Raw genomic sequence first — 12,766 nt, forward strand, 5'->3', positions numbered from 1 at the left:
TTTGAAAACTTCACAAACTCTAATAAATGATTCAGGCAATAATCCTCAATGAATATGAAAACCATTAATAGGTTGATGAGAAACTCATTATCACAGGACACCAGAAACTCAAGTGCACCAGCTGCTCCGTGGCTGAAGGGAGAAAGCAGATCTTCACAAGACAGTGGCCGAGTCTCAGCATGCACCCCGCTGGCGTGAGACCCCCCCAGTGGAGGCAAGCAGGCCTCACACGACGGTAGAATGTGGCCATCTATGCAGAACTCCCCACGAGGGACTCTGCTTCAAAAGGCACAGCCTGACTGAAACTAAGTCTTTGGATCTAAGTTCCAGTTCTCAGGAAACACAGGAACATGGCACCCAACACCACACAGAAGCAGCCAGGTCACCTGGAAAGTGAGAGCGCCCGGAGGAAACCCGGCCTGCACACTCCGCTGCCGTCCGAGAGGGTGCCCAGGAGAGACCCGGGCTGACCAGCTGTGATCTGTGGGACCCTGTGCCACAAACACTTTGAGGCCAACTAGAAGATTTGAATATGGAATAAGAAATAGGCAGTTTTAAGAAAGCATGTTTTATTCTATTAAAACTGAAAATGGCATTAGCTCATGTAAGAAAGAATCCTGATGTTTTAGGGTCACAAATTCAAATATTTAGGGGTAGATGATGACGTTTATAATTTACTTCCAAAAACTTCACAAGGAAAAGGATATCTATTATGTGATAAGTGTTTAGGGGCTCATTATCCTAGTCTACTTTTCTGTATGCTTGAAAGTTTTCATAATTCTTTTTACGTAAAATAATCTTGGAAATATGTTTTTACATTAGCATTTATATGGAAATTATTAGTATTTTATATAATACATATTACTACATTATTATGATAATGACCTTATATTAGTGACATAAGAAACAAGCGATGTATCAGAAAGTGAGGATGTAATTAAGGTTCTGTGACTGCATCCACTATCGGAAGAGCACTTCTCCGTGCCAAGGACAGACTCGAAGCTTCACACACCCTGGGTCGGGGTGGGCACCATCCATGCACCCCCACTCTCCATGCAACAAAACTGGAAGCGAGACAAGAAGCTGGGGGCCAGGACTCTTCTCTGGGGTTCTCTAAACACCGTGTTTGTAACCACCATGCTGAGCCCACTGAAGACTATCATTGTAAATGTCCAAAATCAATGTCCAAGTAAGATAGGCAAACTTAGGCCAAGAATCTTACCTACACTTAGATATTTCTTAAGCATCGCTAAATGTGAGAGAAGCCATGTCATGAAAATGTAAGAACACAAACAAGTCAACTTTTCACAATCCACCATCAAACTTTTCCAACAAAACATTACCTAGCATTGCCTGGGTGATAGTGAGTGACATGAAATTGCTTAAGCTGCTCCCACGTAAGCTCCGGGATGCAGAGTGGGTCACCCCCAGAGACCACTGAGTACGTGCGGAGGGGAAGAAGTCTGTTTTGAAGGTGCTGGGAGAATATCCTTTCATTGTTTGTCTTGAAATGTGAAGTAAATAAATAAGAATATATACATATAGAATAATACACACACGCTACATTACTTACAATATAGCCAATTGATCAAATTCTGGTGCATATGCCTGTAATACTTTGCAAATAAAACTGTTCTAATGGTATTAAAATAAAAAAAAAAGAGACACCCTGCAGGCATTGTTTAACACTGTATTCAATCACCATCATCCATGCACAGGACGCAAGGATTGAGAACAATGGACTTTTTGATGTGTGTTGCAACAAACGCATAGCCGAGGGCTGTAAATCGGAGGGATCACCAGGTCTGCCTACCAGCCACCAGGCAAGTGGGGAGAAGCTGTCACCCCAACTTGAGTTTCAAGAAGACTCCTTGGAAGAAAAGACCACCAAATTGAGAATGAAAAGGTAAGAAATAGTTCACCAGCTGAGGGAGGCTACAGAGAGCAGGCCACCCATGAGCCTCAGGGACAGCAGCACAGGCAGGTTGTCAAAGTCACAAGGGGACATGAAGACACAGACCCAGGACAGCAGCCCTTAATCCAAAATGATCTCAAGACTCCTTTACACTCTGAAAAATTAACCCATTTATGCCTGAGGTTGCAATTTTTTTTGTAAAAATCAGACCTTGGCAATGACCTTGAGCTGTAGGATATAAATGACTCCCACAAGCTTAGGATTCCAATAATGGAACACTAGGCACAATTGGGTTTTAATGAGGACCCAAATAGCTTTTGATTATGTGGGCTTTTTTTTTGCCTGTGTAGGTACCTGTGTGTGTTTATATAATTTTTCTAAATTCTAAATTAAAGTTGATTAAAAAATTAAAGTATTAAAAAATTTATGCATTCAGGTAAGCCATCATTACATGTTAATATAAATATGTTTGAAAAATACTTCTCATAACAAAGTAAAACACTGACTACTTAGAGTGATGCTGTGTTGCCTTTTTTGCAAATCTCTGTAGTGTCTGGCTCAGAGGCGAAGCTAGACTCCCCCATCTGCTCTGTATCCAGCTTGCTGTGTGTCACACACCTCACCACGCAGCCTCTAGAAAGTACACCATGTACTTGGGCAAGAATGAGTGAAAAAGACAATGTGTTGATAGTGGTATGAAAATAGCTTTTCTCTCCCTGCAGATCATACACGGGGGTCGTCAGACATGGTCTGAGACCTGCTGGGAAGAACAGCAGCCTGGCCCTGCTACCCCCTGGCTTCTGCTCACAGCACTGACCCCAGCTAATCCAAGAACATGTCACCTATAATGAGAATATTGAAGAAAAATCAACCATCTTCCAGATGTGTCTATATCATGATACGGTACATGGGTAAGGTAAGCTGAACACAACATAAAAAAGAAAACTTACAAACGCTCCCTTCATCTCATTAAAGATGACTCCTTTAAAGACCAAGGGCATCTGGGGGTCGCTAGGATTCTCATGTTCCAGCCGCCATCCTTCTTGCCTCAGGACAAATAATTATAAGCTGACAGTGACTCAAACACTAAAGTCTGTATCAACTAGTTAATCACTTATGACATACCAGAAATCCAGCTCACCTAAACCTGGGAAAAAGGTGGCATCCAAATACACTGAGAGGAGATCCTGAAAGTCCTTGGGATTTTGTGTGGAAAATGCATACAGAGTATAATCACTAGCTGGGTACAAATGAAAAGTGAAATTGTAAAATTTAACGGATTTCTACTAAAATTATTGAATCTCAAGCCTCATTTCCCCTTTGTCCTAGGACAGTAAGTTGTAGCTATTCTTGAGATGGGGCAGTGGCTCCATGCTCTGGCCCCCGACCTCAGCAGCTGTCCCAGCTCATCACCCTGAGTGCCAGCTTTCCCATCTCATCTCAGGATCTGCACTGGACGGCACCAGGGCTTTCTTCAGCGAACATCTAAACTCTCTCAAATGTCTCCAGAGACTTTCACATGTCTACAAAGATGACCTCATTCTGTAACAGCATGGATTTAACTTGCTCTTCGATGTCACTCCTTCACAGAGTGCACTGTTCATCGTCACCCTATCCACTAGCGTCAGTCTTACTAAAAGTCAAACATCAATGTTAGTGGTAACTCTGGAGGCCTGGCATTGTAGCGATATCCCCAAGAGAAAATTGTTTTGAACCTTTGTGGGAAAAGTTCATGTACCTTTTATTCAAAAGCTAGTTTTTATAATCTCGCTACCATGTGGCTTTCCTGAAGGATGAAATTTCTAATGTCCTTCAGGTAGAGAGAGGTAAAAAGTATTCTAGAACATTAATTGCCCACTCCTCTCATCCCTTCTCAGAAACTAACTGAATTCCAGTGGGTGTGCCTGGCAAACCCAAACACGGTTTTCCGTTCAGGATGCTGGTCTTACCTGTGAAGGCGTTTATGAACGTGGAGAGGGACCGGTTCAACATTTTGAGGAAAGGGTCTCTGCATGGGTATTTCCGAGACCCACAAAGGATGGTTTGCTCAAGAATGTGAGGAACATCGGTACTGTCCACGGGAGTGGTGCGGAACTGCACTCTAGGCAAGAAGGAACGGCACGCCAGGAAGGGGGAGGAACAAGGAACAGAAGGCCAGCGACGGGGAGAAACAGAACGCTAGGGAAGGAGAATGACTAGAATACAAAACGTTCATCTTAGTGCTGTGGACACAGTTCCCAGACGCATCATCACCTCGGGCTACTAGAAATCATTCTGACACCACAATCCTCCAACCCAGGGTTTCCCAACTGTAATGTAAATCATTGATTCAGACTATAAAATTATATTTTGATGAGATTGTAAGTCCGTGTAAGCTTTTCCTTATTTTTCAAGATGCTCTGTCAATAAAAATACTAGTGAGATGATATTTCAACCACGTAACATACAGTCAGTGCTTTAAACCAAGCTTGTCTAACCCACAGCCTGCAGTCCGCATGCTCAGGATGGCTTGGAATGCATCCCAACACAATCCCTACACTTTCTTAAAACATTGAGGTCCTCTATTTATTTTTTTTTTAGCTCATCAACTGTCCTTAGTGTTAGTGTATTTAGTGTGTGGCCTAAGACAGTTGTTCTTCTAATGTGGCACAGGGAAGCCAAAAGATTGGACATCCTTGATTTAAATAAAACATTCAAGACCATGTTCTTACAATGCACCACGTACCTGAACAGATTGTTCGTGTCTTCTCTGGCCAGGTGTAAATACCTGGTTCCTCTGTCATCGTGGCTGAGCTTCATGGCCGTCAGGAACAGCTCGGGAACAGATGTCACCTGAGTTAACCAGAAAAACACGAGCAGTTAAATGTAGACAAAATAGCCTGTGAAATGGTGATCTTCGACACACTGAGAAAACTGGCTTTTCTGCCTGAAATTAGATGATACCGGGAAGCCAGTATTTCAGAGCTGCAGAGAACAGAACCGTCCTGTCCAAGTCCCTTATCCTACAAACAAGGAAAGTAAGACCTAAAGAAGGCAAATGAGAATGTGTGTGTATAAATGTATATTTTTGAGTGCTTATTACTGGCTAGGTATTTTCCATTTTTTTTATTTTTAAATTTTTTATTCTGTTTTGGCTAGGCATTTTCTAATCATGTCACATAGAATCCTGTGAGGGAGGTAGTCTCATCCTCATTTACAGATGAAAAAACTGAGGCTCAGGGTGATGAAACAAGCTGCCCGAATCAGAGCCAGGATTCACCCTGGTGTCTGCCCTTCCCACGGTACTGTGCTGCACCTAAATAACACAGCACCCTTTCCAACGCCTGCTGAGTGCCTCCTGCTTTTGTGTACTGCACCTCAGTAACACAGCACCCCTTCCAACATCGGCTGTGTGCCTCCTGTTTCTGTGCATATAATCTCCTGTAGTGCGAAGCACGGGCCTGCAGGAGGGGCAATGCTGGAGTGGGCTACCGGCGACAGTGGGGAGAGGGTCCAGGATCAGTCTTTGCTTCTCCTAGTTTGGGATGGATTCTCGGTGGTAGCTGTAAGCACAAAGCTGGGGCTTCCAGAAGAGCTGGAGGGGCTGGGAGGATAGAAATGCCCCCCAAAAAGATGAAAGACTCCCCACTCCTGGGGCAGGGTGGAAGGTCTTCTCCTACCCTAGGCAAGCCTCCTGGTAAGTGTCCATACTCTTTGGTATGAAAGAAACTGTCTTCTCTTCCAGTCATGCCAGCTGACCCAGCCCTCTCTCAATCACATACCATGTCCCTGTGATCACCACAACACGTGCCACCCCCTCTGTCCAGGTGCCATGAGTCACCTGGCCAAGCGCACACAGCAAGTCGCTGGCAGAGGTGAGACCTCGGGTCTCCTCAGCCCAATCTAAGGAGCCTGCCATCCAACAGTCATGCATAAAGCGGCCCACTATGACCTGCATCATCTACCGCTGTTAAATTACTTGTTTCCAAGCTTACCGTACTTTGTATCAGATGATCAATGCATTTAAAATCGGCAGATACAGTGAGATGTCTGCTTTCTAATAATATATAGCTTTAATAATAATAGCATTCATGGTAGCTATTTCTCAAACAAGAAACATGACTTATCGTAAGTTTCTATGGCTGGACACAGTGGCTCACACCTTTAATCCCAGCACTTTGGAAGGCCAAGGTGATATGGTTTGGCCTCGTCCCCACCCAAATCTCATCTTGAATTGTAGTTCCCATAATCTCCACATGTTGTGGGAGGGACCTGGTAGGAGGTAATTGAATCATTAGGGGGGTTCCCCCATGTTATTCTCATGACAGTGAGTATGTTCTCACGAGATCTGATGGTTTTATAAGGGGCTTCCCCCTTCACTTGTCATTCTCTTCCATACCACCCTGTGAAGAGGTGCCTTCCACCATGATTGTAAGTTTCCTGAGGCCTCCCCAGCCATGCAGAACTGTGAGTCAATTAAACCTCTTTACTTTTTAGCTCATTCATTATAAATTACCCAGTCTTGGGTATTTCTTCATAGCAGTGTGAGATTAGACTAATACACAAGACAAGAGGATTGCTTGAACTCAGGAGTTTGAGACCAGCCTAGACAACAAAGTTTCCACCTACACCTACACCTACACCTACACACACACACACACACAAAATGAGCCAGGCATGGTGGAACCTTGTCCCAGTTACTCGGGAGACTGAGGTGAGAGGATCCCTTGAGCCCGGGAGTTCGAGGCTGCAATGAGCCAAGATCACGCCACCGCACTCCAGCCTGGGCGACAGGGTGAGTCCCAGTCTCAAAAGTAAGTACATTTCTATAAAATTTGAAAAATAGAGGAGAAGAATCTACCACTCTGGGTGAGGCCCTTATTAATAGTAGCCAGTACTATAAACCCAGGTGTCTGCCCGGCCTTTGCAGGATTTCACAAATGCACTAAGTCTGTTGTCGGGACACCCATGCCTGGACCTTGCCTGGAACCCCCTAGTCACTTGCCTGGCTCCCTTTCTGGAGCCCTGCCCAGAGGCAGCTGCTTTCTCACACCACCCTCTCCAGCTCTTCCCTCTCCCCCAAGCAGCAGCAGCTCCCACTCCTCCTCCTGCCCTTGTCCTCGGCCCTCCACATGGCATCCACCATGTGCCTCCAGTCACAGCCGCATCAGTCTTTCTGGACAGTTAGCTGTTTGTCTTTTACATTTGCTACAACATCAAGCATAGCACAGAGCCAACAGCTGGCCAAATATGTGAAGTGTTGTCATTTTTAGTTACTATGCTAAAAAAAAAAAAAAAAAAAAAAAAAAGGAAAAGGTTTAAGCAAATAACAAAACAAAAAACAAATGAATCCATTTTAATATAAACCCAAGTAAGTATAGGTCCACAATTTCTTCTTTATAATTTTGAAACCCAAATGGCTCAGAAAACTGAAAGATTCTGCAGAAGTTTAGAGCAAACTATTTGATGTCAAAACCTGACTGAACAGATCAGGCAACTGAGTCTTCGTGCTCACACTCAGCGAATCATGAGGTTTGGCCGCAGAAACCCTAGTGTGTCTAGAGTTTCTAGAAGGGCGTGCTATGTTGGGCGGGGCTGTGCAAGTGATGGGAGGAGCTTAGTGAGGGGTGGCTCTTTGCAGGTGAGGAGTGGAGCCTAGTAGGGTGGGGATCCAGGTGAGCTGGGCCTTGGGGATGGGGCTGGCAGGAGATGGGGTGGAGACAGTGGGGCGGGGCTGCAGGCAAGCTGGGCCTTGGGGGCGGGGCTTGCATGCGAGAAGCGGGGGCCTTGTGGGGGCAGGGCTGGCAGAAGAGGGCGGGGCTTGGTGATGGACAGGGCTGTTCAGGTGAGGGTAGTGGCCTCCTCAGGGGCTGCCGGAAGCTGGGCTAGGTGAACCTTGGTAATCCTCTCTGGCCTTGGTCATGTGGCTCAGGCTGTGCCCAGCAGGGAGTCCGACCCGATCGAGCTGCGGTCTCCACCCTGAGAGCGAGGGCTCCTTTCCCCCAGCACGGGTTAAAGCAGGGAGGCCGGGCCCCATCGAGGGTGGGGGTCTCCGCCCTTCCACCCTGAGAGCGAGGGCTCCTTCCCCCAGCACGGATTAAAGCACCGTGTGTCCGTCCACCTGTGCAGTGGCTGGTCCCCATGTGACCTGGAGGGCAGAAACCCTGGGTCCTGCCGCTGGTCCGGGGCATCTGCTTCCCCTTCCTGCAGTTCCTGGGAGGGTCTGTGTGTCCAGGGGGCTCTGATCCCTGCCTCAGGACCACGGGTGAGGGGTCAAGATCGCCCGCTGTGGAGCTGGCCCGGATCTTGCTTCTGTGGATCCTCACTGTGTGGTTCTGGAGCAGTTCTGTCCTCAGGAGAGCGATCCTCACAGCTGCTTCTTGGGGTCCTGAGAAGAATTAATAGGCCAGCCCCCAGGTAGCTGCTCGTAGCCCTGTGCGGGGCCAGCCCTGTGTCTCCACCAGTTCCTTCCCTTTGTGCTCCACCACACTGTCACATCGCCAGCCTTTATTTCCTTTTCCTTGGACCCAGGCAGCAAGTGCCCCGCTGGCCTTGGCAGCCCCTTCTCTAATGTGTCATCAAATCACTTCCTGACGGACAGCACTGACCAGTCATTGGCGTCACCAAAGCCCCACAAAATAGAATCCAATTTTCCTATTAAGCTGTGCAGAGCTGTCCCAGCCCCACTTCCCACAGGCTGGCCTCATTCACCATGGGATCCGTGGTTCTCACCTGGGGCTGGGGGTGCCCCTGGCATCCGGTGGAGAGTGTCAGGGATGTCCCTCCAGGCCCAGTACAGTCCCCCAGCCAGTGGCCAGCAGACAGCAGTACCCAGCCTGATGTCCCTGTGGCTTCTGGTTCCCCGAGGCCAGCTGTGCTTTGCTGCCTCTTCATCCTCTCAGACGGGTGCCCTCTCTCCACCTTCGCTGGTTAGCAGTGTTCCATCCACTAGAGCTCAAAGCACTGCCTCCCGGCAGCGCAGCCCCTTCTCTTGGCCTGCCGTCTGCGTGTGCCTTGCAGTCTGTGATATGTCCTCACTGGCCCATCAGAGCAAGGCTCCCAGGGACGGAGCGGTTCCTGTTTGTGTCTCTGTCCCACCTTCTCTGGACCTGGCACCGTGTCCTTTGCTGACAGAGGTCTTGGGTTGATTGTCAGCAAAACAGACAATCTATATGGATCTAAATGGCTGTAAACATGCTTGACTGGGGTGTTTTAAAAATAATTGGATATGTAAACATTTGAGTGTGACACAGGTGGATTTTCGGGTGAATGGTCTTGTTCTTCAGGGAATAACCACAGGCCCATCCACAAGGACCATTTCTGGCTGATTTATGGAACACTGTTCTACCTGGTTAATTTTGAACGTTATCTCAGCCTGAGAGGTAGGTCAGCATGTGACGAAGATCACTGGTTTGAATCCTAACCTGCTCCTTCGGAGCTGCACCTTCCATGCCTCCGTTTCTTCCTTGGTTAGGTAGGAAAGGTATGAGCTACCTGAGAGTTGTGAGGCCTGCATTGAGTGACCACATTAAAGTGCCAAGAACTGCACCCAGAATGTTGGTATTTAAAGACCTTTAAACATTCTGATGCTGCATTTTAGTACCCGGGTAAAACAGCAAAGTTATGACAGATGCAGACGCAGACCCTCGGTGAGGTGGGGGGCTGATGGCAGGAGGTGGATCACCGACCCTGGAATGAGAGTATGGTCTGTTCGAGGCTGAACGAAGTGCACATCGTTGCATGTACCACAGAGGTCCCTCTGGTGAAGTCCTGGAAGGGTCCATGTGGCTGAGCCATGCGGTCTTTCCGTGACGTCCGGCAGGAGCAGAGCTTTCGGGTGCAGCCCTGCTCTTGTGTGCACAGCCCTCAACTGTCTCAAAAGTCTGAGGCTTAAAGCAGGCTTCGGGTTTCCTTACACCTCCCAGACATCTAATTTGCCTGGCAAACATGTTTTTCTTGGGTGTAAAGGTGAAGGAGTGGGTGACTCTGGTGAAAGTGTACTAATTACTGCACTTCTGGGTCAGTGGCGCTTGGTTGAAGACACTATCTGCCCTGGGTGGACATCTCTGGGGTGGTGAAAACCGGTGGCTGGATGTCGCGGGGTTGCCAAGAAGATGCCAGCTTTTTCCTTTTTCCTCAGTAACACCACCCTACTTTGTTTAGGGAAGCAGCGCACCCAGCTAAAAAACCAATTCTCTTGCACGGCGGAGTGGCTGGGGACACAGGTCCAGATGCTGGGCTGCTGATGGGGGGTCCTGGAGAGGGAGGTGTCGGGAGGCTTTCCCGACCCACAGCAGCCCTGAGTCCTTGTCCGGCCTTCTTGCCCGGGGCATGATGCCTGGAGGGAAAGCAGCTTCAGGGGCCCAAGTGTCAGAAGACAGAGTCCTGGCATGTGGGGCAGGCCTGGGCCAGGCTCCTTGGATGATGTCACAGAGCTGCTGCCCATGCGGGGACCACCCACCTCTGAGCCCCATGCAGATTTTTGTCTGTAGCCAAGTGAAATCCTGGTACGGCGAGTGAAGCAGTCAGAGGCACCTTTTGTGGAAGGAGGACAAAGCTGGAGAGAAAGAGGTTTTCCTAAAAGGCACAAGGCACTGATACTTCGTTAGGGATAGGTCCTAGGAGTGTGGTTGCTGATGGGTGAAAAACTGTAGCCAGAGAATAAGTGGGAATGGCCCTTGTTGGTATTTAACTGATTCATTCACGAATGGTCTGAACAGTTGTAGTGAAAAGAATATTTTGGACACAGATGTTTTCATCCTGCTTGACAAGCAGCGTGACTGTAGGCTGTTCCATCCTTCCTGGGTGACAGTGAGAGGGTCTCAGGCCCTTCCGGCCCTGTGCTGGCATTTCCTCAGGGTGTGTGTCCCGTCCCGAATAGGCTGGAATGCCTCTGGGTGCAGCTGAGCCTCTTGAAAAGGTAAGAGTCATGTGACATGCTCTGGGTGAACAGGAAAATGAGGGAGGACAGGGAGAGGGGCCTGGAGGTGAGGAGGATGGTGAGCAACACTGGCGACAGGGGATGGAGGGTAACTCCAGGGACAGGGGATGGAGGGTAACACCACTTCTCCAGGTGCCTTTGGGGGATGCTGCCACCTCTGGCACCCCAGAGTGAAGTCAACAGGATTCTGTCCCCAGAGCCTGGCAGCAGGGATTGGCCCAGTATGAACCACCGTTCACTGGCTCCGCACCCTGGGACAGGCTCCCTGGTGTTTCCACCGTGGTTTCCCATCTGGACAGTGGGACCCTGAGTGTCCCCATCACAGCTGCGCCTGGAGTCCTGGACTCCAGCGTGTCGTTGGCACTTGTTAGCGTTTCTTTTGTCGTGGTCGTGGATGAAGTGGCTCTTTCTTTGTGTGTTCACAGCCCTCCTGCTCACTTTACCTTCTGGGAACACTTTTTAACATAACTTCCTATGTGGGGAGGACTCGAGTGATTAATCGAATGTTTCATCAGGTGTGGTTCTTCTGTTTCCCAGTTTTGACACAACATTTGGTGAAATTTCCAGGGACTCCTGTGGTCAACCTCACAGTTTCACTCTGTCACTTTCTAATGCAGTATTCTTTGGGAGTCTTTTAAATTAAGTACCGTCATTTAAAAATAAGTTTTATAATATGCAGTTTCAGGTTAATTCTTTACCTTTGTGTGTCAGGCAGTGGCTCCCCACCTGTGAGTAGTCAGAAAGGTTCAGGCAGTTTTCCAGGGCAGTCTTTGCATTTACTGGAACTATTAAGAGCTGATTCTTGCTTAGGCCGTGATTGACACGCAGTGCACGTGAGGCCGTGCCTGGCTTAGCGACTTCTGCAGGCTTAGAGGTCTCTTTCTGTTCTTCCCAAAGCCTGCTCTGCTGTGCTGAGTGTTCACTGCGGGCGACGGTCACACTGTCTGGCACGGGCCACCGAGGCCACAGGGCGGACTCCACATAGCGGAGCCTACAGAATGGCAGAGCCCAGCCTCCTCGCCCCCCTTCATGGGGAGCAGAAAGCACAAGCCTGTGATCAGAGCTGTGCTAGCCCAGAAAGCCTCCCAACAGGTTTAATTTAGGAATCGGCTCCTACCAACTGCCCACGTTTAGGATGTGTTTGAGTTTTTGTGATTTTTCCTGCACTGAAGCTACTGGACTGGCTCTTGAGTCACTGTCATGGGACTTCACGTTGCCCCGAGGGGAAGCCGCGGGGGAGGAGGGCCGCACAGAGGCTTGCGGCGGTGATAATGAAGGGCTTGTTGCCTCTTGGGACAGCGAGTTCAAGCTCTTTGTAATTGTCAGCGTAAACAGTGACCCGCTGAGGATACGGCTGTAATTCAGGGTGGCATGGTTGATTGTCATCGTTGATATCAGGTACCTGCCTCTAAAATGACGGTACCCATAGTGCAGCTCCAGGAGGGCAGCTCCTGCCAAACACACGTGGTCCTGGGCCCCTGCAGCCAAGGTCGTGCTGCCAGGCAGGCCTGCAGCTGTGGGTGCACTGGGGTCTTCATGGCACTGAGCGACTCCCTCGTTTGCTTGTGGGACCCAGCCCTCTGTCCCTCCCGGTCCCCGGTGCGGCTCCTCCCTGTGTTCTCCCAGCCCCGTGCACACCTCCGTCTTCACAGCTTCCGTAGTTTTCTCGTGGACGCCCCAGGTGGGCGCCTGGGCAGGGATCGTGTGTTAGTCGAGTTCTCTCCAGCCATCCCTGGCTCGTGGTTCAGCAGGTCCCTTCACAGGAGTCAGCCAGCTGTGTGGCTGCATGTTCAGGATGCTTGTCAGGGGCCTTCCTCAGGTCAGAGCAAGACCCAGGCTCACCTCCGTGGGACTTTGGAGCCCGCCCTGGAGAGACTCCAGTCACGTCAAGAGGGGCCGCCTGGGTCCCCGCGGGCTGGTGGGAGTGACTT

At 49.1% G+C, this 12,766-nt stretch overlaps 1 long non-coding RNA gene across 1 annotated transcript; it reads right to left on the bottom strand.

The window, feature by feature from the left end:
* Nucleotides 1-4,545: 4,545 nt before the first annotated feature.
* Nucleotides 4,546-12,017, bottom strand: LOC135971401 (uncharacterized). The gene is made up of 2 exons (XR_010587564.1): nucleotides 11,534-12,017; nucleotides 4,546-4,747 (listed from the first exon to the last, which is right to left on the bottom strand). It is a non-coding gene; the product is annotated as an uncharacterized lncRNA (long non-coding RNA).
* Between the last annotated feature and the right edge of the window lie 749 nt (nucleotides 12,018-12,766).

Source organism: Macaca fascicularis, chromosome 6 (assembly GCF_037993035.2).
Source record: "Macaca fascicularis isolate 582-1 chromosome 6, T2T-MFA8v1.1".
NCBI lineage: Eukaryota > Metazoa > Chordata > Mammalia > Primates > Cercopithecidae > Macaca > Macaca fascicularis.